This window comes from Dysidea avara, chromosome 9 (genome assembly GCF_963678975.1).
Source record: "Dysidea avara chromosome 9, odDysAvar1.4, whole genome shotgun sequence".
NCBI classification, from domain to species: domain Eukaryota; kingdom Metazoa; phylum Porifera; class Demospongiae; order Dictyoceratida; family Dysideidae; genus Dysidea; species Dysidea avara.
The window spans coordinates 36,347,705-36,375,217 of NC_089280.1; the positions used below are offsets into that span (position 1 = coordinate 36,347,705).

A 27,513-nucleotide genomic window follows, 5' to 3' on the forward strand; every position below is an offset into this window, starting at 1 on the left:
TCGCATGCGGTTAGACGCAACCGCAGGTGTATGCCTTGCGTTCCTTTGTGCATTCCGAACATTGATCGCCCTGTTATTGCTTCAGTATTCACTCAATCACCTCAAGATTCACATCATCGATTTCACCATACATGATTACCCTACAGTCGTGATTTCAGCACCAAACGAAGTTTCAGTCGTCCTCAGTCGACCTAGAGGCCAAATACAAATCCCAGATTGTTGTTTTCCGCAATACTCGCTTGGCATGTAGGGCAATGTGTCTTTAAACTGTTCTAAAAGTTTCGTTCAGATTGAAACATTTGTTTTCGAGAATGGCTGGTTTGAAATTTGAATTTAGTCGCCCCCATGTCATTTGCTCTCTAAGAATTTTACTCGGAATTTAAAGAATGACGCAGAGCACAACTGCAGTCACTGGGTATTGATGAACTGGCGCTCTATGTAGTTAATCAGTACATATAGCCACCAAGAAGTGTGCTGCCATAGATTATAGTCCATAGATATAATCTATGGTGTTGCATACCATCCTTCGTTTTGAAATTAGTCGCCCCCACATAATTTGTCCTCTAAGGGCACGGCTTAAAGAATGACACAAGAGTACAACTGGGGTTACCAGTTGTTGACACAAGCTGTGAGTAATTAGCACATTTAGCTAGCTTAAAAGGAAGTGTGCAAAATTGCCTAATACAATTGTCACCATGCATTATTGCATTTTATAGCACCCCCACACAAAATTACACATGTAATTACAACATACAGAGGAGACACATGAATACCAAACACTTTTCACAACAATAATGTAAGAATTGTACAATAATGACTGTAATATAACTGCTATGCAAATGTTTTCCAGTGGCCCGCCATGGTAGCAAGTCTCACATGACGGCATGTATATTCATCCAAACACAATGGGAGTAACGAGTAAGTATGATGACAACAAGTTGGTATGACTTCATTTGTAGAATCCAGATGAGTGGGTGTGGCTCCAGCATGTCTACACGGTTAACAAACATTCCTGTTATAAATACGTGCTAGAGTTGCAATATAATAGTATAGTATTTAAATGCAATAATACATAGTCTCCATTGCATCACTATCAAACGACACTAAGTGGAGGATATTGTTGCATCTCTAGTATGTACACTCTATCAGTACAACCTGTCTTAATGGCCACTAGTATAGAAAGACAACCACTCTTAAAAAGCCAATTCCAATTGAGAATTTATACACTGTTACCCGCTGAATGAGTGAAGGTGGCAATAAACAAGTTCCACCGTAATTTATACACGTGATCTGATCCTGTATATTCTGTCAGTGGATGAGATCCACTTGGCCAGAACAAAATGTGACTCAAGTACCCTGGATGATCCATACTCAACCAACTTATGACCCAGTGGCACAATGGAACTGACTATTTATAGAGAATACAATTATATTTATTTCTAAGATGTGTGGATGTGTGGACACATTACAACACATTACATGTACATACAAGACATGCTACGTACTGTTTTAGAATTTCAAGTCACCACATTACACACGTATCAGTCAACAATGCTTCATAGTGCCCATCAGTAAACCTGAAGAAAAGTTACGAAAAATAAAAATTCACACAAGTACAATGAAACCTCATTAATATGGCAGGCTGTGGGACCAAAAAATTTGGCCTGAATAACAAGGTGGCCTTATTAATGAGGTCATAAGTGATGCTTAGCTATATTTGGGACCTACTAGAGGTGGCCAATATAATGAGGTGGTCTTATTAAAGAGGTGGCCACTAAGTGAGGTTTCACTGTAAATATAGTTCACAATATTGTGAACAATATTAATGGTTAACAATATACACTGAAACCTGCAGGTCAGGAAGATTGCTCTCTACACAAAATGACACATTCAGAGATTGTATTTAGATGGATGATGCAGTAATGCATTGTGACTTCAATACTCGTGATGTGTCACTGCTAGGCAGCAACCATATACACGGCACTGCCACATCGCACTTGCTCGCACACACAATTTTGCTAAAGATTTTACAAATTGATAATTAAGGGGTGTGGCAACTAGCTGTTTCGCTCGCAAGACTGTGTGGCAGCTGTTTCCCTTCTGTACAAGTGGCCACCAAGACAGGTCCACTGTGGATGAAAGCCAGGCATTAGATATTTGGTATTTCATGTGTTGAAGACATTCCAGGGCTTCTGGTAGTCTCAAATATCACCACGGTTTAACTCAGGCAGTGTTGTGGTCACCACTAAACTACTGGAATGCTGTGTTATGTTCATCTTATGCTTGGCTACTATATTGTAGAACTGAAATGGATACTCTGAAAAATATATCTTATGGATAATGACTTCATCAGGAGCTTATAAGGACCAATAGTGAAACTTTTTACACTTGGGGCTGACAGTCAACTGCCTATGTCTGAAGCAGTGCTTTTGGTGCTCTAACAGATTGGCTGCCCCCTTGCTACCAGCACTCACTGTCTCATATGCTATCATACACTAAATCCATATCTATAGCCAGTTAGAACAGCATGCTTCTTACCTTTTTTTAAGGCCGCATAATGCAGCCACCTCTTTAAAAGGCAAGGTCAGAAAATTTTGTCCCTACGGCCTGAATAATGACCAGTTTTCACTGTACTATTAGTGATTAGTGATCATGGGGGATTATTTATTAAGATACTAAGATATACAAACGCTACAACCTCTAAATATAGCAGTAAATTTTTACCCTGGTCCAATGTCTCGTAATAATCGTGACTTCGTGAGAGACTCTACTGTGACAAATACATGTTTATCATGATATGTGCTAATCGCCTTTTTACAATTAAGTTTTACAACACAAATACATGTATAGTTAAACTCACCAATTGCGACTAAATCCCTTCAACACGAAAAGACAAGTAATGAGACAACCTTGGAGACAACAGCCACACAAACCTATTCTGGTGCATTTATTTAGTAGTAATATAAATTTTAAAGACGTTTATTTACAACAGGACATAATTACGCGCCCCTCTATTGTCTCTGTACATACTTGCCTTTTCTTTACTATTCTCATTTCATTTCACAAGATCTCTTGGCAGGGGCGTAGCTTCTTCACTTGAATTAGTCAATGCTTGAAGTAGATCGAGATACTCTAATAGAACAGTCACATTTCTACAAGTGCCATATTTTTATATTGTAAAGTCTGTAAGTAGCTAGTAATTTAAACTATACAATCCGATGCTAAGCAAAAGTTGTAACTATGCTAAATATTGATTGCTGTGTTACAGCTGTTTTGTGACTGCTCTAATAGAGTATTTTGATCGTTTCAATGCAGTACAAGATGAAAGGCAAAGCGTTGTTAAGGGTTTAATAGTTAAAATGGGTGTTAGTTGACTGCAGTTGCATGCCACTAACAGGGCCGTCCTGAGAAATTAGAGGGCCCAGGGAAAAGAGTTAAAGAGGGGCCCAGGGGCAAGGAAGGGTCTAGATCCTGACTGCTCTATTAGAGTATATCGATCTTTCTTTAAACAGGTATTCAAGTGGCCCCTTTCGGGCTGTGGTAGGGGGCAAAATACCCCAGTTACCCCCAATGTTGGCGGCCCTGGCCACTAAAATTACAGTTATATTTTAATATTCTGTCACTGTAATCTGGGGTTTCTGTCAAAACCATGGAAACTCACCTACTGTTATCAACAGTACATTGCTTATTCTAACAAAAAGTATTGAAATCCCATCCAAAAACAGCTTATAGCTGTAAAAAAAGTGCGCGTCCAAGTAAAGCAGAGTTAACTGCGACAAAAAGTAATGATATCATAATGCGGCCATGTGCGAGGTGTGCAAGTTGTAAAATTAATATTAGCTAATCAGATAATACAATGTTATTGTTAAAGTGTTAATGAGAACTATGTGATGCTGCTAGTTTTTAAGTGTGTGAGCATCTTCATAAATGCCACATAAATTTAATTCTCAATAAAGCAATGTGTATAGATTCTCTGATAGTAATAAATAGTTTGAGTTTGGCCGCCTTTCCTGTATACAGCAATGCTACGAACAAAGGAAAGGCGGCCAAACTCAAACTATTTATTACTATCAGAGAATCTATACACATTGCTTTATTGAGAATTAAATCTATGTGGCATTTATGAAGATGCTCACACACTTAAAAACTAGCAGCATCACATAGTTCTCATTAACACTTTAACAATAACATTGTATTATCTGATTAGCTAATATTAATTTTACAACTTGCACACCTCGCACATGGCCGCATTATGATATCATTACTTTTTGTCGCAGTTAACTCTGCTTTACTTGGATGCGCACTTTTTTTACAGCTATAAGCTGTTCTTGGATGGGATATAACTATACAAATATGCATGCATAGCATGGATTCATTTTGCATAACACAAGTGATAAATTACTGGAGCTCTATATCTTTAAACACTGCACACCAAAGCTATAGCAGTATAAGGTCATGCTAAGTTTTGCATTTAATGTTGGAATGTCTGAAAACTTCATATGGACATGGATATTTACATGCATGTTCTATTAGAGTATACCTGACTGATCTATTATATACCTGACTGCTCTATTAGAGTATATCGATCTTTTTAACAAGTTTTGAAGAGGGCTCATGTTACCTCTGTAAATCCTTCCCTGAGAGATGAATGTAAGTTTTATCAATTGTTGTGCTGTGTCATTACACTATATTGCTCACTCATTTTGTCCTGCCACACTAAATGGTGTCAGGATCCTGCTTGCAGAAGTCTAAATTTTACAGGGGGGGTTCCTGAACCCCCCGGAACCCCCCTCCCTACGCCCCTGCTCATGAAGGACCTGTCACTTTCATATTTGATTTGATTTATATATTTAACCTGCGAGCAATCGGCTACAGCCGTTCTTCCTTGCCCAGAGGGACACATTACAATACATTGATAGTACACACAAAACTAAACAAAGCAAGGTATAACTGATACAAAGACAACCAAGGTAAACAACACACACACACACACACACACACACACACACACACACACACACACACACACACACACACAAACACACACACACACAAAACATGCATGTAGTTACAATCATGTTAATGTTATCAAAGGAGTGAGTCACAGTGCTGCTTAAGGACAGCGCTGTGACTCACTGACTCATATGGCATCTATAGAATGTGACATTTAAACTCTTATCGTAAAATAATTTTCATACATTCCCAGAAACTAAACATCTCGTGATCTAACTGTTTTTAATAATAATAATTTTTTTGCTCTGAAACCTAATCTCATACTGAATTTTTTCAGATCACAGACCCCTGAGGCCAGAGCTTCACCACTTTTTAGCTGAGATACAAAAACTTGCAAAATTGGTAAAGCTAAATATAGTGAACAGGAAGTTCACAGCATTTGTTTAACTGATAGAAAAGACACTGATCTTACCTGTAGGTTAACTTAGGTGCCAGATGGTGACTATGTTTAAGAGGTGATTTTTGGTGGCAAGTTTTATCTGTGTAATCATACAGTACGATAGTACTGTATGGTAGGGAGTAGGCGTGGCCCACAAAATAACATCACCCAAAAACCAGCCTCAATTTTCCCAGACGACGATGAGGCAGTATTGGTTAGGTAAAACTAAACCCAAACAAGCTTTCAGATCGACCTGAAACACTTTCAACAAGTTGTTACGGAATTTTAAAATTTATTTTATTCAATGGAATTTTCTACTGACTGACTGAGTAACTGACCGATGCCTTCAGACAAGCGTAACTCGATAATAGCTAAGCCTACGGGCTTGATTTTTTCACTGTTCGACGTCGCTTCATCCCGAGAAGTGCCTTTTGGCATGTCGCAGCATGTACAATGCATTCTTCACGGACTTACCAGTGTCCTCCTTTGTGTCCATTCATCTTTGCTGCGTGTTGATTTGGCGGTAGCACGTGATGGCTTCTCTTCGAAACAGAAATCATCCGTATTTTTCCTAGTGGATATTTTTGATTGCAGCAGTGCTTTGCGAACAGTTCTTGATTTGAAATGCTGTGCAATGGGCCAGAGCCTATGGTCCGGCATTGGCCGACTTGATTTTAGTGAAAAGATCGAGATAGCAGTCATCAAAATATACTCTAATAGAACAGTCACTGTGATACTCTAATAAAGCATTCAGTATAGAATATAGCTTACAGTCTAAGCCATTACATCTGTGTTAACTGTCTTAAAATTACCCAGTGAGTCATCTGCATGGCACACTGCATTGAGCTAATTGATCATTCATGTCATGTCATGCAGTTACAATCTAAAACTAAACTTTCATGTTGAGAAATTTTTGTATACATCATGAAAATAAAATTAGCTACTATCTATAATAGTCAGATATGAAACTCAATTAATTGGTAATGTAGCACAAAATTACCATTGATGTTAACGAAAAGAAGAGACTTTGCATGTATAATAGCCTCCAGATACCATTTCAGAGCATCTATTTTCAAAAGTTTCCCTGGGGGCATGCCCCCTGACCCCTCTAACTTAACATGCTGTGTGTACTTATAGCACATGCAGTTAAGTAACACACCAAAACAGATAATCTCTGATTTACAGATCATATTAGATCAATAAAAACTGAGTAGTGTGCATGACTATGACCTTCATTGCAGTCCATGTCTGGCCGGACCACTCAAAATCTCTGGGCTCTGGCCCTGCAATGGGTTGAACATAGCTGCCAACGAAGCATAATGGATAGTTCACTTTTCAGACAATAAGGGGCTGGGACACGCAGCACCATTTCAGATGCGGTATGCATGGGTTCACCAATCATAATAAAATTATTTACAAAAAAAGTTAACAAACAAGTACACGAAAAAATTTAAGTGTTATATCCCTACTGTGCATTTCCGTATCTTGAGCAAAAACCCTTATTTGGTATATTGTGAAAATGGTACCTCGGTATGACTAAATATAGGTATTGCCCTTAAATGGATACTGTACAACAAATATTGATTAGTAATGGATTTAGTAAGTGGCAAAGCAACAACATTTGTACTCGGCTAAAGCCACAACATCTAATTCCTTGTATTTTGCTATTAACCACTATGATATATTCGGTCTCTTCAATATTTCAGTATCACAGTTTAGTATAGGGCCTCAGTACACAGTATTGTGGCTTTGTTAATAATACCTCGGTATGATTAAATACAGGTGCATTGCAGAGCCTTATAAGGCAGTGCTTTATATATTACAAATGATACTTCTGTTAGTGTTCTTCACAAACAAAGTGTATCATGCTAAATTCTGTAAGAAAATTTCACAGCCGTCTCTGCCATTTTCTTGATAACAAATGTGTCATGTGAGCTGGTAAAAAATGGATCATGTGATCTTACTGAAGAAGACTTGCGGTGAACATAAATCCAAACTCTGTAGACTAATGTCATAACTGGGATATTCTCAGTATACTAGTCACTGTACAAATTGATTTCTTTACTCTTCCTACTGTGTCCATCACCAAAACTACTCACCATAATAGACTGAAACTATTCATCACTGTTGATATACCATATAAGCAGAAATTTTGGCAAGCAGAATATTTGCCGTTTGCTTAATAAGTTGTATTTGGCGAGAGTTTAATTTGACAAATGTGTGTCTAATAAAGTGGAATACCACGTGATAACAAATTGTATAGCTAGCTATATGGCTTCTCCTTTACAAAGATGTACCTCATTGCCTACGTACTGGAGAGACTCTCACATGAAAATGGAGGACGGAAATTTATTCAATTTATAGTCAGTTCAGTAGCCATCCAAAAAGGAAACAAAGTGACTGGCCTCTATGCAAGATCTCCATTGTGTGTATCTTTGCTTCCTTCTAGCAAACTAGAGCCCTTTAACTAACACAGACGTTGTTATGATAATTGCAGGCTGAGGTTCAGTACATTGATAGTTAAAATTTAGTGAAGACTAATACAGGTAAAGTGTTTATAGCTAACTGTCTCGCTATTTAGCCATCATTATTATATTGCTTGTCTCCTTTCACCCAATGGAACAAAAATTGGTGCGAGTAGTACATTTATTAATATACTTGACTCGTTATTTCAGTCTCTGACTGCTCTATTAGAGTATCTCAATCTTGAAGGCTGCCAGGACTGCACACCCACGTACCCTGTTGAACTAGAGTGGAGGCACTTCCACCCTTCTGTCTAATGTACACAACCAATGTATTTACCCTAAATATGGTCCCTTCTTCTACCATAATAGCACATTCACGTTATCTATAATCAAATACCATATTTGACCGGTTAATAGCCACTACTATAACTTTCAGCAAGCAAAACCTTGTGGTCACTATGTGAAGGTGGTCACTATGTAAAGGTGGTCACTATGTGAAGGTGGTCGCTATGTGAAGGTGGTCGCTATGTAAAGGTGGTCACTATGTGAAGGTGGTCGCTATGTGAAGGTGGTCGCTATGTGAAGGTGGTCGCTATGTGAAGGTGGGTACTATGTGAAGGTGGCTACTATGTGAAGGTGGTTACTATTTGAAGGTGGTTACTATGTGAAGGTGGGTACTATTTGAAGGTGGTTACTATGTGAAGGTGGTTACTATGTGAAGGTGGCTACTATGTGAAGGTGGTTACTATGTGAAGGTGGGTACTATGTGAAGGTGGTTACTATGTGATGGTGGTTACTATGTGAAGGTGGTTACTATGTGAAGGTGGGTACTATGTGAAGGTGGCTACTATGTGAAGGTGGGTACTATGTGAAGGTGGTTACTATGTGAAGGTGGGTACTATGTGAAGGTGGTTACTATGTGATGGTGGTTACTATGTGAAGGTGGCTACTATGTGAAGGTGGTTACTATGTGAAGGTGGGTACTATGTGAAGGTGGCTACTATGTGAAGGTGGTTACTATGTGAAGGTGGCTACTATGTGAAGGTGGGTACTATGTGAAGGTGGTTACTATGTGATGGTGGTTACTATGTGAAGGTGGTTACTATGTGAAGGTGGGTACTATGTGAAGGTGGGTACTATGTGAAGGTGGCTACTATGTGAAGGTGGGTACTATGTGAAGGTGGTTACTATGTGATGGTGGTTACTATGTGAAGGTGGCTACTATGTGAAGGTGGGTACTATGTGAAGGTGGTTACTATGTGATGGTGGTTACTATGTGAAGGTGGTTACTATGTGAAGGTGGGTACTATGTGAAGGTGGCTACTATGTGAAGGTGGGTACTATGTGAAGGTGGTTACTATGTGAAGGTGGGTACTATGTGAAGGTGGTTACTATGTGAAGGTGGTTACTATGTGAAGGTGGCTACTATGTGAAGGTGGTTACTATGTGAAGGTGGGTACTATGGGCTTTTGTGGCAGCAGCCCACGACATTTATACGGACTCACTATTGGCTGACCTTGTTTAATCATCTGTCAATCATTTTAACGTCTCTCAAAAATGCTATTTCCTGGCTTAAAATAACTCCTTTTCCTGGTTTCTGCTTCAAATGTTTCTAGTCAACACTTGCAACAGTATGTTTAGATACAAGCCGCAGCTCTTATGACAATAATTCTAGGCTGTGGAGTGGCTACTATCCGGGGGCAGCTATTAACCAGTCAAGTAAGGTAATTAATATTTGGTGCATACCTAATTATTGATGCAGGCATGACAGTAAACAAGTAATATAATGATGGCCGGCTATCATTATTGTATTTCTTGTTTCCCATCACCTAGTTGAGACTGAGGTGGGCAGGAAGTGATTATTTATACAGTTGACTCTTGTTATTAGTGTATCAGTGACTGCTGCTCTGTTAGAGTATCTTGATCTTGACTGCTCTATTAGAGTATCTTGACTGCTCTGTTAGAGTATCTTGATCTTGAAAAGTGCAAAGACTGTGTCCCATGCTTCCTGTTAAACAATAGTGGAAGGACTTCAACCCCCTCAGTTACCTTCCTGTCATGTTTACACACACAAGTTACAGTCCTGCCAGCCCGTCATGTTTATATAGTTCTATGTCTCACGTGGCCAAACCACTTTTTCTCTCATGGTGCTAAACAATTGGAAGGTGTCCAATCGATAAGTGCCGTGCAACCAGTCTGGCTACACAAGACTAATACACAGTCACCTTAACACTCGGTCATTTTGGTCTATCATGAAATAGTACAGTCTTGTGATCTATGATCAAATAATTAAAATTTGGTGCAGCCACCTAAATATTGCAGGCAGTGATGGGAAACAAGGAATGAAATGATGATGGCCTACACATGTGTATTAAGTATATATGTAGTTACTGTTGTCGTAGCTTAAGTAGTTGTAGTCTAGTAGCTAGTTAGCTTTGTTCTTGTAATGTCCTTTTGTCTGTTTGTCATAACATACTACACTTGGTGCCATAATAAAATATGGTGAGATTTTAATTTGGCAATTTCATAAGCATCCACCAAATCGCCAATTTTAATTCCACACCAAAAATTCTGCTCATACAATATTATAGTCCCAGACCCCACCCAGTAGGGTCTGGTGACAAACACAAGAGTTTTGGGCCCTACACCATTTTTCCTTTCTGACTAATCAGACGCTTTAATTCAGCTGTAATGCAATTTGAACAAAGAGGGCCGACTGGAACCATGGATACAAATGCATAAACAATATGGCGGCCAGCCCGTATTGCCCTCTTGCAGGCCGGCCTGCAACATAGTGTAAGTCACCAGACCCTACTCTGCAGTGGGTGGGGTCTGGGCACAAGACTAACATTATTACTGAGACAACAAAAAGTTGTGCCAAATAATACTCAGGAGCACCTATCATTCCCCAAATTATTCCTAGACATGATGTAATAATAACACAGCCAATTGTGTACTTTTAATCTCATTGTACTGGAAGAAAGGAATAACCTAAAGACACTCTAATAGAGCAGTCACATAACATCTTATTACTGCGTAGAGTATCTCAATCTTGAAGCTATCAGGAGCAGAGAATTTTAAAAGTTTCCCAGGACAAGCCATAACCCTTGTTGGAACTTCACTGTACTGATTGTGTCTCTACATAAACACTTTATGATTATATATAGCTAGGTAGATGAGTAGCTAATGTACTGTAACCATCACTTTGCCTCATGTCAAATTGATCATGACTGACTATACAGTACTTTTCACTGGAATATACCACTAAAAGTACAATGATGATAACCAGGTTGGTTGTACAGTGTCAGTACAAAGCTAGTTCTTTAGCTATAAGTTTCTGATCTTCATTTCCTTTCTGCAGTATGTCTTGATTTTCTCAGAGACATGTGAAGTAGATGTAGTCTCCTGTAAACAAATAAACTAGCCAGCAGTATACTATGATATATCAAACAGTATACTATGATATATCAAACAGTATACTATGATATATCAAACAGTATACTATGATATATCAAACAGTATACTATGATATACCGAACAGTATACTATGATATATCAAACAGTATACTATGATATATCAAACAGTATACTATGATATACCGAACAGTATACTATGATATATCAAACAGTATACTATGATATATCAAACAGTATACTATGATATACCAAACAGTATACTATGATATATCAAACAGTATACTATGATATATCAAACAGTATACTATGATATACCAAACAGTATACTATGATATATCAAACAGTATACTATGATATACCGAACAGTATACTATGATATATCAAACAGTATACTATGATATATCAAACAGTATACTATGATATACCAAACAGTATACTATGATATATCAAACAGTATACTATGATATATCAAACAGTATACTATGATATACCAAATAGTATACTATGATATACCAAACAGTATACTATGATATATCAAACAGTATACTATGATATATCAAACAGTATACTATGATATATCAAACAGTATACTATGATATATCAAACAGTATACTATGATATATCAAACAGTATACTATGATATATCAAACAGTATACTATGATATATCAAACAGTATACTATGATATACCAAACAGTATACTATGATATATCAAACAGTATACTATGATATATCAAACAGTATACTATGATATATCAAACAGTATACTATGATATATCAAACAGTATACTATGATATATCAAACAGTATACTATGATATACCAAACAGTATACTATGATATATCAAACAGTATACTATGATATACCAAACAGTATACTATGATATACCAAACAGTATACTATGATATATCAAACAGTATACTATGATATACCAAACAGTATACTATGATATATCAAACAGTATACTATGATATATCAAACAGTATACTATGATATATCAAACAGTATACTATGATATATCAAACAGTATACTATGATATATCAAACAGTATACTATGATATATCAAACAGTATACTATGATATATCAAACAGTATACTATGATATATCAAACAGTATACTATGATATATCAAACAGTATACTATGATATATCAAACAGTATACTATGATATATCAAACAGTATACTATGATATATCAAACAGTATACTATGATATATCAAACAGTATACTATGATATACCGAACAGTATACTATGATATACCAAACAGTATACTATGATATATCAAACAGTATACTATGATATACCAAACAGTATACTATGATATATCAAACAGTATACTATGATATACCAAACAGTATACTATGATATATCAAACAGTATACTATGATATATCAAACAGTATACTATGATATATCAAACAGTATACTATGATATATCAAACAGTATACTATGATATATCAAACAGTATACTATGATATACCAAACAGTATACTATGATATATCAAACAGTATACTATGATATATCAAACAGTATACTATGATATATCAAACAGTATACTATGATATATCAAACAGTATACTATGATATATCAAACAGTATACTATGATATATCAAACAGTATACTATGATATACCAAACAGTATACTATGATATACCAAACAGTATACTATGATATATCAAACAGTATACTATGATATACCAAACAGTATACTATGATATATCAAACAGTATACTATGATATATCAAACAGTATACTATGATATATCAAACAGTATACTATGATATACCAAACAGTATACTATGATATATCAAACAGTATACTATGATATATCAAACAGTATACTATGATATATCAAACAGTATACTATGATATACCAAACAGTATACTATGATATACCAAACAGTATACTATGATATATCAAACAGTATACTATGATATATCAAACATCTTAAGAGGCAAAAGGTACTTTACGGAAGAATCTTAGTGGGTTTGGTGATGAATCACCAATTTATCAAATTTTGTTGTTATACACTAGTACTAGTAGACAGTTGGTAGACATTGTATCACATGATACGACCTTTTGGACAGACACTAGCTGGACCAGCAATAATCAAGTGACACACCCCTTTACCAGACCAGTAATGATTAAGGGACATGACCAATTAAGGCTTATTGTACTTATAGCTATTGATCATAAAATACACTCCCAACATGTTGTGTGTTAGTACATTTCAGATTAAAGAGTCATCATCATTATTATACTATTGACAGAACACACATACTGTATTTCCTTGATTCACAACTTGTCCCATACAAATGCCATTTACTCACTAGGAGTAGTAACACATAAACTACAGGTGTCACATGAACACTAGTGTAGTCATTAGTTCTAACAATTACATGTTGTCAAACGTCTTTGAGGAAAAATATTTTGTAGACTTCTTAGTGGCAGTGGTGAAGAATAAACAACTTCACGGTGATACACAGAAACAACCACAAATATGTTATCCACTCCACCCACACACCTGTTGGCTGTTGATGTCATACATTACTAGTGTCAATGTGAACACCTTCTGGTAGTGGAGGACCTGCTGATAAACATCAACAAATATTCTACACTAACAAAACACATACAGTGTTAGAAGGTCCAGCGGAATCTGCTCTACCTGAAGATGTTACAATGGCCAGGAGTGTTTAACAATGTCCCTGTGAAGATGCTGGTTAATAAGGCTTCTTATTTGGGGTTTAGTTGGGGCTAGCCAAGGGATTTTCCAGTAGCAAATAAACAGTAAATTAACTTCCATGAAACGTGAGGTGTTTTTGTAAGATGTTAAGAGGGGATAAATAGATGATAAAGTTATTGTTCACTATACGTAATTATTTAAAACAGAGTTACAGAGTTAAGGCTCAGCTTAAAACATAGCAGCTCAAGTAGTTTTGAATGTATAAGGTAGTTGTCACGTTTAGAATTTGGATTAGCTCATAGTGTTCATGAGAAGTATACGGTATCTTTCTACCCTCAAACCATTTTAAAATCCACAAATTCTTATTGGTCACAGACGTAAATGCTAGAACACAGTACCAAATGGTACGTCTGGTGTTTGCATATTTGTTAACTCCTTATGTCTCAAATAGTGTATTGCAATCTGTTATAATAATATTATTGAGTGAATACAATAGAATATGACAAAAAAAAACTTTTATGGTAAACAGACACAAAATTGTTTTGTACTACAAGTAAGAAGTGTCTGACAGTTGTTATATCTGTTCATGTAAAATACACTTAGGATAGAGGTCTATTTAATATTCATTCTTATAGGGAGAGTTCTCACTACAGTCAACTTAGCTCTGACTAGGAAATTTGGGTCTCTGATAGTGTAATTTGACAAGTTAGTAACATACTGTTTAGTACAAGCAAGAGTAAATAATGGAAGAGAGAGCCATATACTGCATCAAAAATGAGCATGTCAAGTAGAGAAGCCATCCTGTAGTGCTGTCAAAGAAAGTGTTAAATGAAGTAATATACCATTTTGACACCTCAGATCAAAGGAAATCACAGGGTTATATATTACATATTTCCCTGACCACAGGGCAATATCATGATATAGCCCTGACCACAACTGCCTTTGATGCTGAGGCAGCTACAAAGCATCAGTTCCCTTTGATTATTTATATAGAGATGCTTAAAGTTTTGCATTGTGGGTTTGAATTAAACATGTTGATTTAGTCAGGGGCATTGTTGTGAAGTAAAAAGAAATGATTGAGTCAGCATTGCATAGTTCAGTTACTAAGCATCACTAAATAATCATTTTTGTAATGTGGGGATTGTTTTTCTACGGAGTACATTTCAACTGCACGAAAAGATGCCTCAAACATTCACAACCTATATGTCTAAGTGTTTATTTTAGCACCTTAGGTTACTTTATTTATCCACAAAGTGGTTATTTGGTTTAAAATGGTATCACTACAACCAGTGAAACCCACAATCATTTCTTTTTTGTGCCCACAATTTAAACCCACAATCGATTTTTGCAAACCTCTGTATAAAAGTAATGTGGTGAATGCAGGTTTGTCTTCCTTCACCTATTAGGTGAGCATGCCAGAGTGGTATATATTACTTATACCATGGCCACTCTGGATTTGCCTGATATATATGCCCGCGCCTGCGGCCCTTGGGCTTGGGCATATATATCAGGCAAATCCCTTGTGGCCATGGTATAACTATTAAATAAACACCTGCTAGCTCAGACTGTTTGAAGTGTCCAGGCATGATTAGTCAAACAGTCTGAGCTAGCAGGTGTTTATTACTTCATTTAACACTTTCTTTGACAGCACTACAGAATGGCTTCTCTACTTGACATACTCATTTTTGAGGCAGTATATGGCAGTTGGATACTCTCTCTTCCATTATTTACTCTTGGTACAAGTTATATAGTTGGTATTAATATGAGTTATACATTTAACAAATCTGCTATACTGTTTCCTTGTAAATAGTGCTATAGTCTTTTTTTCTTTCGAGTTTTTTGTAAACAAATTTTTTTGGTTTCTTATGCACTGGTGTTGCTATTACATTTTTTTGCTCCTTTTTAGGTTTTCCTGAGGTCAACGTAGAAGCTGCAAAACTTTATTTGTGCTGCAGTTTCCTGTTGTGTCAATCTCACAATCAAGCTTGACCTCCTCTGATGTTGCCTTCCAGTATGTTGTTGATGGTGTGGAACTCTGTGATGAACTTTTTGAGGTATCAGTTCTATCAATGCATCATGGATGACTTGTTCTGCCTTAAACACTATTTGAGTTATTTAGGATACAAGGAAGTCAACCACTACTACAGTTAGTTTGGTTTCACAGTCATTCAGTATACACACACTTGTTTGACAGTTTTAGAGGATCCTGCCTTTACAGGCATCCTTTAAGAGTTACACCTTTTAGTGTTGCACCAATAATCAGATTGGTTATTAGAGAAAAACCATATATGGGCTGTGTTTTGTACATCGGTGTCAGGTCAGCAGTACAATGAAAGAAGCAGATACAGATAATATGTATTTAGAAATACATGCTCATGTGCACCAAATGATGTTTACAAATGCATTGAGTTACAGTTACCCTGTATTACAATGTTGTTATTATTATCAGTTGTTGTCGTAGCAATACTGCCACTATAAACAAGCTAAATTGATCATATTTAAACCTGCTACAAGATAGACATACTGTGCTATATCGGATCGGCTACGTTTATCAGTTTTAAAATATTATTCAATATCGGTTATCGGAATATTGGCAAAATCTCATATCGGTGCAACACTAACACCTTTAGGAATACCATGATTCTGTAAGCATTTGCTAACAAAAGCTTTTTTATCTTGAGATTTTGCTTTCTTTCCAAAGAGGTTCCCTCAAGATGTCATTAATTGTCAGTAATCATCTATTAGAGCGATGAACAGAGTTCTGTATGTAATAATGAATCACTGTTTGATGTTGTCAGCTATACAAACACTTTCCCCATATTAGGTCAGATGATCAACTCTCTAGTGTAAACACAAGACACAGTACTAACAGTGTCACATAACTAAATCTGTTGCGAGATTATCTCTTAGCTTTGTGTATCATGAGTCACAAATACAAGTAATTCATAATTGTTACTAACCTCTGTGTGTGTTGTATTACATGTTACCATGACAACAGAAATGATGACATCAACCTGTACATGGATAAAGTGTCGTCAGTAATGTGCAATTGTGACTTATTTTAATGCAATACGTTATGTAAATTATTTTGTATTTCCACAAAAAAATATTTACTATAATTATGACAAGGTACTTAAGGGGTGAACACAATATTGTAAAGACTGGTAGAGTAGTTAATATTTATTGACTGATGCTTACTAGGGTATTTCAATGAATTCCACTATTGCTCAGAATTATATCAAGAGCTCACATGATTACACTATAATGACAAGCATAAGGAAAAATGTGACCAGATTAGACAAAACCAGGCTTCCACACACATCCAGATTTGTGACTTCAAAGAACTATAACTCAATGTAAGAATAAGCTATCACCGTCAAAATTTGACCTGTTATTGCAGGGAGTATGGAACAACCAGAACAGTGTTATTTTTGCAATTGGAATCACGTGCAAGCACTAACATGCCAGATTATAAAGACTCCGCAGTGGAATGAACGAAATTTATCCGCTGATATGCTCTACAACATTGCTATTATTCTTACTTGTAACAAATCTGCAGGGTATACCACGAATTAACATGAGAGTGATCGTTAATTGGAATACACATTAAATCGTTCCATCTTTCTCAGCCAAAACTTCATCTAAGTGTTCCTAACTACACAATCGCTACAATCCCAAGACATAGTTTTGCTACACTTAACACAAGCTAGCTAGCCTACTGGTGGTCAGTGACCGAATTTATTAGAGCATTCTTCAGTACAAAAATGGATTGTAGCAACTTAGCACAGTACTAGCTAGAAGTTGCATTCAAATCATTTGGTTGTTAGTAGTGTTGTTTTAGGTAACTAAAACTAAAAGTACTTTTAGTAAGACAAATATGTTTTAGTTAACTAAAACTACAACTCAAAGCAAATCTGTATTATAACTAAAACTAAATGTATAACTAAAAAAACAACAGAATATTTTACCAAAACTAAATCTAAAACTAAAGCAGGTTTATTTCACTGCATGTGCTAATTAGAAACTTGTTTAATGTACTGTAAATTGGCAGTCTACCATTAGAACAGGCAATGCAAAAACATGTAGGCTAATTAAAACAATACTGAATGCTAGATTGAACGCGATATGTCCTTTGTGCTGACTCTATTTAGTGCATGTTATCAAAATACCCAACTTCTAATCTTTTATTCCTGGGTTTTGCAATCTTAGACCGCAGTATTTTTAACAGCAAAACAACATACTTAGGTCTCGCAAAGCTAGAGCTACTCTTATACATTCAACTCACCATTCTTCAATAGGCTCCTGTAGAAACTACACTCCCAGCTAAAATATCGGACGCGACGCGGAAATGAAACAAAAGTATAGCATTATAAAACAGATAGTATACGGCACTTATATGGCTTCACTTAGTTTTGAGTAAGGCTGGCCCATTGTGTGAAATTGTAGGTCAATAGTTTGCTGACTAGGAAAGTTACAAGTGGTTAAAGTAAAAAAAATTGGATGTGCATGGAAACCTGGTTTTGTTAAATCTGGTCACAATTAAAAGTTCAATTATAGAGTAGAGAAACAAGGGAGGTTGCTTACACCTGAAGATATGTGACCGGATCTGCAAGAATCCCACATGTTAGCACAAGCCTAATTTAACAGTAGAATGCAATAAAAGCTATGGGTGAAATATTTACGAAATCGAAAAAAATTCCGTATAAATTTATGAGTACTTGTTTCACAATAAAGGAAAGCGATAACAGAAAAAAACCTTGATAATATGTGACTGGATCTACGAAAACCGTTCTTATTACCCAAGACAGGAAGTTTGATTTTTCACACAAACACAAAGCTTAATGAATGTACTATCAAGTTTCACTGCCACAGTCGACCAGAGTAAAGTGGTTTGCTTTTGCTGGCTGCCTTCTAAAAGCACAGTGGCGAGCTGTACGAGTGGTCTGGGGTCTTGATGGAGCCCTGGCCAACCAGGTGATGGCTGTGTGTGGCTGTACAGCTCCGTGGTGTTGGACAATGACCTGTGCTGTAAATTTCCTTTCATTTTAGCCAGTTCTGAGCCCTGAATGGCCTATAACTTGGCCTAATTCATCCCAGCACATTTCTTTTCAATTTTTGAACACCATCTTTCCCGCCTTCCAGGGCCCCCGCCTCCCACCCTTCTGGAGCTCGCCTGATACAGACAACCACGGTTTAAAAACTATCTAAAATGGCGGGAAACTTAGCTGTTGACTACTTCTTCAGTGGATGATCAGGAAGGTAAGAAATTGTTGTGAAACGTGTGAAAATTTGGTATGCGTAGCTACCACCATTGGCCAGCTACAACACACTGAATATTTAAAACCGACGTTTCTCGATACTTTTAAATGGGCGATAAGACCGGTTTTCCCAGAGACAGTCACATATTGTGATTCCCACAACAAGAGAAGTTAGCTTCAAGTTAGTGCTCCCAAGAAGATGGAAGATACGTACTATATGAGCGTTAGACTGCCTTGCATTGGATGAACAGTTCACTATCGTTTTTTTCTCACGTTTTCACCTTCGTCCCTGGTAGTAGGAAAGGTCTGGAAGACAAAACTTACACAGCAATGGAATTGCCTGTTCATGAAGAACCCGATGGTGTAAGTTGCATCTTGGTAGAGGACTGTGTTCGTAAGTTATGACTGTTAACTGCCTGTAGTTTATTTCCATATTGTCACTGTATAAATTGATTTGCCACTTTGTAGCGCTGTACCTTCGAGAGTTCTTGACTTCTAGAGCTGAAACTGTGGCTGATCATTCCTTTGGCTAACTAGCTAAAGATAATGTGATAAAATGCAATTCTAAGGATGTGCTAACAAGTGGGATTCTTGTAGACCCAGTCACATGTGCTAACATGTGGGATTCTTGTAGACCCAGTTACATGTGCTAATGGACACTATACCCATGACTGCAATTAAGGATTGAATGTCCACCATTACACCTTCAGCACCATTGTGTCACTACTTTGTCTCTATGATCTCTGATCATACTTAATATTACTAACATTTTCTATACTTGTTTGTTAACTTTTTTGTAACATTATTATGACATTATTATGACTGGTGAACCAAAGCATACAACATTAGAATAGAAAGAGTACCATCCGGCTTATTGTTTTTCATCTGAAAGTGTGCCCCAAATATCAATTATTGAAATAGTGAAGTGACCATTTTGCAGCTATGATCAGCCTGTTACACAGCATTACCAAAATGAAGAACGCTAGGAGAAGGACCTCTACAATCAATCCAGCCACAACGACAAACTCAGACAATTCCTTCAAACGTGGGGAAGCCATCAAGCTGCATTACCACAAATTGACACCTTCCACTGTCAGCAGAGATAAACGGTGCAAAAAGGAAGACTCCATGAAACATGTATTGTACGTACTGCCGTGTACCAAAAGGCACCAGTCAGGTTGAAGCGACGTTGGACAGTGAAAGTCAAGTCCATATCCTTAGCTGTTATTGAATTGTGCTTGTCTGAAGACATCAGTTAGTCTGTCAGTCAGGCAGTAGAAAATTCTACATTTTTTTTTTTAAATGTTGTAGCAACTTTTTGGAAATGTTTCAAATCGTACTGCGGGAACTTTTGGGCTTGATTATACCTAGTACTACTGAACTGTATGATATCATTGACAAACAACTTGTTATAAAGTAAATCTAATTTTATGGTGGATTAGGAGACTCAGTGTCTTAATTCCTAAATGTTCCACAGGTGATGTTTATTTCTACCACCTGGAAACCCACCAGGGTATCTCCTGATTATTTATGGTACCTGAAAAACATCACAAACAAAGTGGTATCTTTCATGTTCTCTTCAGTAGGATAATATTCTTCAAGTAGTCATCCTTGAGACAATCATCTTCACAATCTGCCACACAACACTAGTAAAACATTCCAAGTTAGCTGCTACCCAACTGACCAAATAAGGGACAGAGTAATTCAGGATCAGTATAGATCAATATCTACAAGAACACCATCTAACACATCATTACAATGAGGGGTGTTACCTCTATCAGATGTAATGTACTCCTCTCATCATTCTTACACCATCCAAACTGGTAGATGACACAACAACACTATTAATGTCTATAGGAAGAAACATACATGATAATGTTGGCAGCAGAAAAGACAACTTAGAATACACTTCCCTTTACATTAGGAATTATATGTAAGCAGTTTAGCACTTCACACTGTTTGGCCTACTACAGTGGATCCTCAGTTATCCGAACAGCTTTGTTCTTATAGTTTGCCAAAAGTGTTCAGATAAGTGAATTTGTTCAGATAACTGAAGCCCATTGATTTATATACAGAGCTTCGTTGAACTACTCTAATAGAACAGTCATTTACTCTAATAGAATGCACACTGATGGCAAAATACTCTAATAGAACAGTCACATTTGGCGTTCGGATAATCGAGGTGTTCGGACAACCGAAGTTCGGATAAGCGAGGATCCACTGTACAAAGGTTTAAGTTTGATTGCCTCCTACCACAAAGTTTCATCACAACATTCCTCCTATCAGATATTCACTATTGACTGACTTATCAACTGTTTACTTCAGACAAGTATCACTTGTCACTACAGCTACTATTGACATGTTGTATATGACTGAAGTAGGTCCACTAGTATAGCTGCTGGTGTAAGCAACCTCCATTGTGTAATATTTCAAAATGATCCCTACTCTAATGCAAGTAAAATGAAAGCACTTGTGAAGTGCAGATACTCTCCCACGTGTTTAGAAATAGTAGAAATAGAGCTGTGTACATCATATAGGGAACATGCTAGGTATCGTGTACTGAGTTGCTTGTTACAGTCAACCAGATGGGCTGAACTTTACCAAAGGTGTAAGTCAAAGACCCAAAAAAATGAAACAGTTTATTACATGATGACAATAGTCACCAAACAGATTGCCTTATAGAGAACTATATTGTACTGCAGTAATAGAGTATAGAACATTTTTAAACAGGTATTCAAGGGACCCTTCATAGGGCTTCCTGTGGCCCCTGTCAGACTGTAAGCTTGGGGCAAAATGTGTAGTTTAACTGAGTGTTCTATTAGAGTAATTGTATAACTTAGGGTAGAAGACACACTTGAAGATCAGCTTTAAGGTCCATGCAGTTTACTACTATTGCAAAGTGTGCTCATCAGAAATAGTCTAATTATTCATATGAAAATTTACCTGCATGTGTGACTATTGTGATAGTGGAGACTTGACCTGATTGTGAAACTTGTACCACATCATTCAAACAGCACGGTGATTTGTGAGGTGTGCTCTAAAAAGATTCATCATCTACTGGGAAAACGGAATGCATACATGTGTCGAAGTAGGTCTATTATCCCCCTGGGGTGTGGAAAATATGTCACTGAGTTATGCCACTTCAACATGTACAGTATGCCGTCACAAGAGTTGCCATGGCAACATCAGAGAAGCTTGTACCAGCTTCTCCTAACATCAAATGACAATGTGAGTGTAACTATGGCTATCATGTTATGTTATTTGTATCCTATTTCCATAGCAACTATGCAGAAAAGTTACTCCAAAATGAAGTAGTGTTAATGATGTTCTTTTTTTGCTAATGTACTGTATTATACCATTATTGACTATTAGTCATTGTTAAGTCTACAATTTGTTTTTGTACTGTTGATGTAATCAAAAGTATCTGGAGTTGTAATCATCATGGGAATATTTTCTAGTGTGATTCTGTTGGTTGGCAACTAAGGAGGTAGCAGATGGATTATACAATATATGACTTCACAAATGGCCTACATTACCTGAAGTAGTGTCCTTGCCATGAGTTTTCCTCTCTGAGTGAGTGGGTGTGGTCTGTGGGTGCCATAGCAACCACAGTGAAGGGCGTGGTCTATGTCTTGCAGTACGTACTTTCGAAGATGAGACATTTGATCTACTGCCTGGAAATCTGTATCAGGCCTTGCCTTAACACTGAAACAGCATGATTAAGTAGTGTGGCCCTGCTGATCCTTGCTTGGGGCTTCTCCGAGTTGCTGGTTGTGTTGATTGTGCATGCAAGTTAACACATTGCAGGTAATGGGCTCTGATTCCAGTTATAATATCTCTAAATCACATATTCGTTCACTGAATAGTGTGACTGATCATTTGTGCTGCCTATGATCACTTAGAATTACGAACGGTGCTTGTTAACATGCGTACTGAAAGTTTTTACACAAAAATATTCTACACGAGCAAGCAAATTGTCATGTATCTCAGCAATCCTTAAAGCTATTGAAACAAAACTTTAGTATTTTATAGTACACAAGTAGGGTACTTATGTAGTTACACCATAGCCTGATTGGTTTCTATTCCATCCTTCAGTAGTGGATTAAAAACGAAGTGTCCGGAATACCCTGCTGTCCGGAAACCCCCTTACTTACCTTACTGCTTGAAACAAGCCATGTGATATGCACGCGACATGCATAGGATAAACATGTGATAATATTTGCAAACTGAATCACTGTATAAGCAAGGTACTTGAGGTTTCACTTTACAACACACCATAAAATCACAACAATGTACTGATCGTATATGACTTCATGTTGTGGTGTTTAGCTGACGTATGTTGGGAATTACAAATATCCATTAAAGTATTAAAGTGTGTTTCAGCTATTAAGAGATGCAGTTAGCTAGCATTAATGAACCTAAAAGGAATGGTTGCAAGTAACTTACAATCCACCGTGAACATTTGAATGCTGTATACTACAATCTTTGCAACATTGGCACTTAACAATTGCAAGAGCAAAGAGACTATAACTGCAGACACTGCTCATTATACTTGTATAGTGTGTAAGACTCACTTACTTCAATTCAAGAGTTTGGAATGAAGCGGCTGTGCAAATGTATTGGATAGTTTTCACTGGCGGTTGATCAACTTTTGACTCGTGCGACCACACCCACTTGTTGCATCACACAAAAGTTCACTAAATTTCACCTTTTGTAGCAATGCAGCATTGCTGGTGTATAACTGTTGGCTCATCATTCTTAAATCTTCATAAAGTCGTAAAGGGTGTGCAAAATTTTACTGACAATATTGCGATACCAGGTACACGCAGAGACTAAGTCAGAGGAAATCCATCCCATATTTGAGATTTAATGAGTTTCACTATATTTCTTTTTAAAATTTGGCATCTGTGAAAGAGCAGCCAAGAATACTTCACTTCTCCAAGAGTCATGGGTGAGTGCTATCGTAACAGCGATAGAATTATTCGATTAGAACAGTATTGTACAAGTCACAATAGATGTTAGTTCGCACCTTTCAAGCTGAATACCGACTAAACGGTACAGAATGGAGTTTTGGGGGTCTAACAACTTTTTTTTGGTAAGAACAGACCTGTGTAACAGTGTGGGTGTCGTGTCGCTAGCAAGCTCAGATATGCAAACGAGGGGCTACATTTTTGTCCATAATTCGCGATGACCATTGAAAAGTATAGAAGTGCTCAGGGAAAAGTTATAGACAACAAACTAAATTATGCTCTGCATTAGCTTAAGACTACGTAGCAGTGAACAGCTAGCAAGAAAAGTTGCTGGAAAAAATGGAAGCCACCTAACTATGCACAAATCAACTACAATATACTCTCCCACGTGGGAGAGTATAATAAGGTTCATCATAGAGAAAAAAACAAAACAAGGGAGGTCACCTACACCTGAAGATATACTAGTGAACATTTAATCCCTAATTCAGTCTATATTTCTTATACTTGTTTGTTTACTTTTTTGTAACATTATTATGACTGGTGAAGCCACACATACTGCATCAAAAGACAGAATAGTGCCAGAGTTGATGTTTTTGTCTGAATGTGTACCCATTACTGAAGTGGCTAATTTGCTTCACTTTCAGCTATGAGCCTGTTATACAGTGATACTAATGAAGAACAGTAGGGGAAGCACCTCTGCAATCAATCCAGTCACAAGGAAAATACAGATGATTCCCATTTACAAACAGTAAGCCATGTATCGCACTACCGTGAATTGACACCTTGTACTGTCAGCAAAAAGAAATGGTACACAAAGGAGGACAAAGGTAAGTCTATGATGCGTACATTTTTACGTACTGTAGTATGCTAAAAAGCACATCTCGGGACAAAGCAATGTCAAACAATGAAAAAGTCAAACCTGTAGCCTTTAAAAAAAAGATTATTCAATGTATAGTTTTCTACTGATTGACTAACTGCCTGCCTGATGCCTTCAGACAAGTATAACTTGATAACGGCTAAAGTATCCTATTGGAAGCATTTAGGGTCACAATGAAGGCACTTTTAGGCTTGGTTATACCTAACCAATACTGCCAAGGTGCCAGGATGGTATTGTGGGATGGTCTTTGGGTAATACTTTTGGCAAGAAAATCCCAACCTCCATGATCCCTAATATACAGTACCACTGTATTTGTGGTTTACACAATTTAGACTTCAGTATTACTGGATCAGAAGAACTGACGTTCTACTGTAGATCATGTGAGCCACCTCAATTGCTATTATACAACCAGTGGGCCATAATCCTATAACATTTCATATGTGGCACACGTGATCACAAAATAAAGTGTTGTATATAAACCAATGATCTTTAGTTATCCATTTATACAAAAGCATTCTCAGTACTTATCTGCCCCTAATTTATGGAGAAACTATGGTTTTTTTCTTAGTTTCTACCATATCCATTGAGTCCAAATAGAGATCTCTGTGTGTTTAACATGTTGGCTTGGTTCTTTACTTTTTTCAGCGATCTCTATTCCCATGTTTTAATTTTTTAAAACTTATTTTTACACTATGGGTAATAATTTTGGCTGCTATAAATATTAACTGATCTTTGGTAACTGAATAATTTGACTGCAATAAAACAAAACTTTGAAAATTCTCAAATTACTGAATAGTTTGTTTTTTTTAATTTTATTTAATTTGATGTTCTGGTCACAGAAAACATTACAACATTACCAATTCAATTAACAAAGTGGGGAATAATGTCAAGGAGTTGAAACCTCGTGTGAATAGCAGTTCAGCCATATGAATATAGTAAGAATCAAATTTGAACATTTGATGTTTGCACTATTTTGTCCCAGCCCAACAAATAATTCTCATGGCTTGGGGTGCTCCCTCTTTAGCAAACTTTTAGCCCCCTTAAATTTTAGCAAAAGTTCAAACGAGGTCTGTGGTATACCATATACAACAAAACTTTTGAGGGGGGAAACATTCACGGTTTTTTGCGATTATGCTGCCAACTGTGAATGTTTTCCCCTCGAATATTTTGTGTCCAAAAACCTGAAAACTATATTGGAGAAAAGGATAGTGTTTGTTTGGGAACACTCCGTTTCTTAATGCTCAACACATGGCGTTGCTTAAGTATGTCAAGCTCAAGAAACCGGCTTTGCCAGATCTGGAGGGGTCCTTATCACGTCTCACCAGGTGCTTAGCCACTATCCGCAAATGTTTTTACCTGCGAATTGCAAGATTTCTATGCAACCGCGGATATTTTCCCACGAATTTCAATGCTTCTGTGCATCCGCAAGTTTCCCCCCTCGAAAGTTTTGCTATATACGGTACCATCCATTTATCATAAAACCTTAGTTTGTCCCTACTTGAGTCATTTCCTAAATGAAGGCCTGATTCTAAAGTATTTAGGAGTGTTCAAGTGAGGTCTGCCCTCCTCAGAAATACCATGGAATATCACATGGTTATACTAAACTATTAACTAGTGATGTAATAGTTGTGAACCAAACAATCAAATAGTTGAATATTCTTTAAGTATGGAAGAACTATCTGTCTCTTCTACAGCATGTTTGCATGTGACTCAGTTTTCACTACGAGGTTGGTGTTGGCTACATCACGTGATCACAGATTAAAAGGTACTAAAGAATCTGTTCAAATAGTACTTACAGTTGAAATAATCTAAGGCCACTTCAACCAATTCTCGGGCCCGACCAACCCTACATTTTTCAAAACAAAACATTGATGCTAATCACGTGATCACCTTGCAAGCAGCGAAAAATGCCACAAAGGGGTTGCAGTTACTTGTCAAAAGTCTAACCATATAGCTACCTACTCACAAGCGATACAGCAATCATGATGTAGCTTAGCCACCGTTTGACTCGTAAAATCATTCTTCAGCTCACAAAATTAATTTTTATCCCACCCTGGCTGAATATGGCAGAAACAAAAGATTTAGTTGAAGTGGCCTAAACTTTCTTTTGATCTTTTCATGGGTACACTCCGTACACACTCCATAACAACACACAATTGGACCATATCATACTGGATAGGAACTAGACTCTTTATTTTCTTCACTCACGAGTTCACTCATCAACTTTTATACTGTTGAGCCTCGTGTTGAGCTGGATTCTGGGAGACGCCGAGGGAGGACTCACACGTTAACTTCAGAAATAGTGGTCCGCGAGACTAGTAATCATCGCTAAATTTTCTGATGGGTCCATTGTGTACTTGAAGGAACACCAAAGTCAGCTGCAACCTAGCTGAAAGCTCCGCATGTGAGTATCAGGTGCTCACGTGAGAAGCTATTGTATTTTGTGG

At 37.1% G+C, this 27,513-nt stretch overlaps 3 long non-coding RNA genes across 5 annotated transcripts; 1 reads left to right on the plus strand and 2 right to left on the minus strand.

Moving 5' to 3' along the window:
• Positions 1-760: 760 nt before the first annotated feature.
• LOC136266453 (uncharacterized) lies at positions 761-3,533 on the minus strand. Its single transcript, XR_010706132.1, has 3 exons — positions 2,861-3,533; positions 1,506-1,577; positions 761-991 (listed from the first exon to the last, which is right to left on the minus strand). It is a non-coding gene; the product is annotated as an uncharacterized lncRNA (long non-coding RNA).
• Positions 3,534-10,983: 7,450 nt separating this feature from the next.
• On the minus strand, positions 10,984-27,477 carry LOC136265500 (uncharacterized). Of its 3 annotated transcripts, none has more exons than XR_010705561.1 (7): positions 27,275-27,477; positions 20,992-21,070; positions 20,904-20,946; positions 20,757-20,852; positions 13,912-16,975; positions 13,803-13,865; positions 10,984-11,262 (listed from the first exon to the last, which is right to left on the minus strand). It is a non-coding gene; the product is annotated as an uncharacterized lncRNA (long non-coding RNA). The 3 variants fall into 3 exon arrangements; XR_010705562.1 differs by lacking the exon at positions 27,275-27,477 and adding an exon at positions 22,163-22,367; XR_010705563.1 differs by lacking the exon at positions 13,803-13,865 and having other exon boundaries at positions 11,001-11,262; positions 16,922-16,975.
• On the plus strand, positions 13,214-17,136 carry LOC136265501 (uncharacterized). The gene is made up of 3 exons (XR_010705564.1): positions 13,214-14,666; positions 15,868-16,107; positions 16,786-17,136. It is a non-coding gene; the product is annotated as an uncharacterized lncRNA (long non-coding RNA).
• Positions 27,478-27,513: the final 36 nt, after the last annotated feature.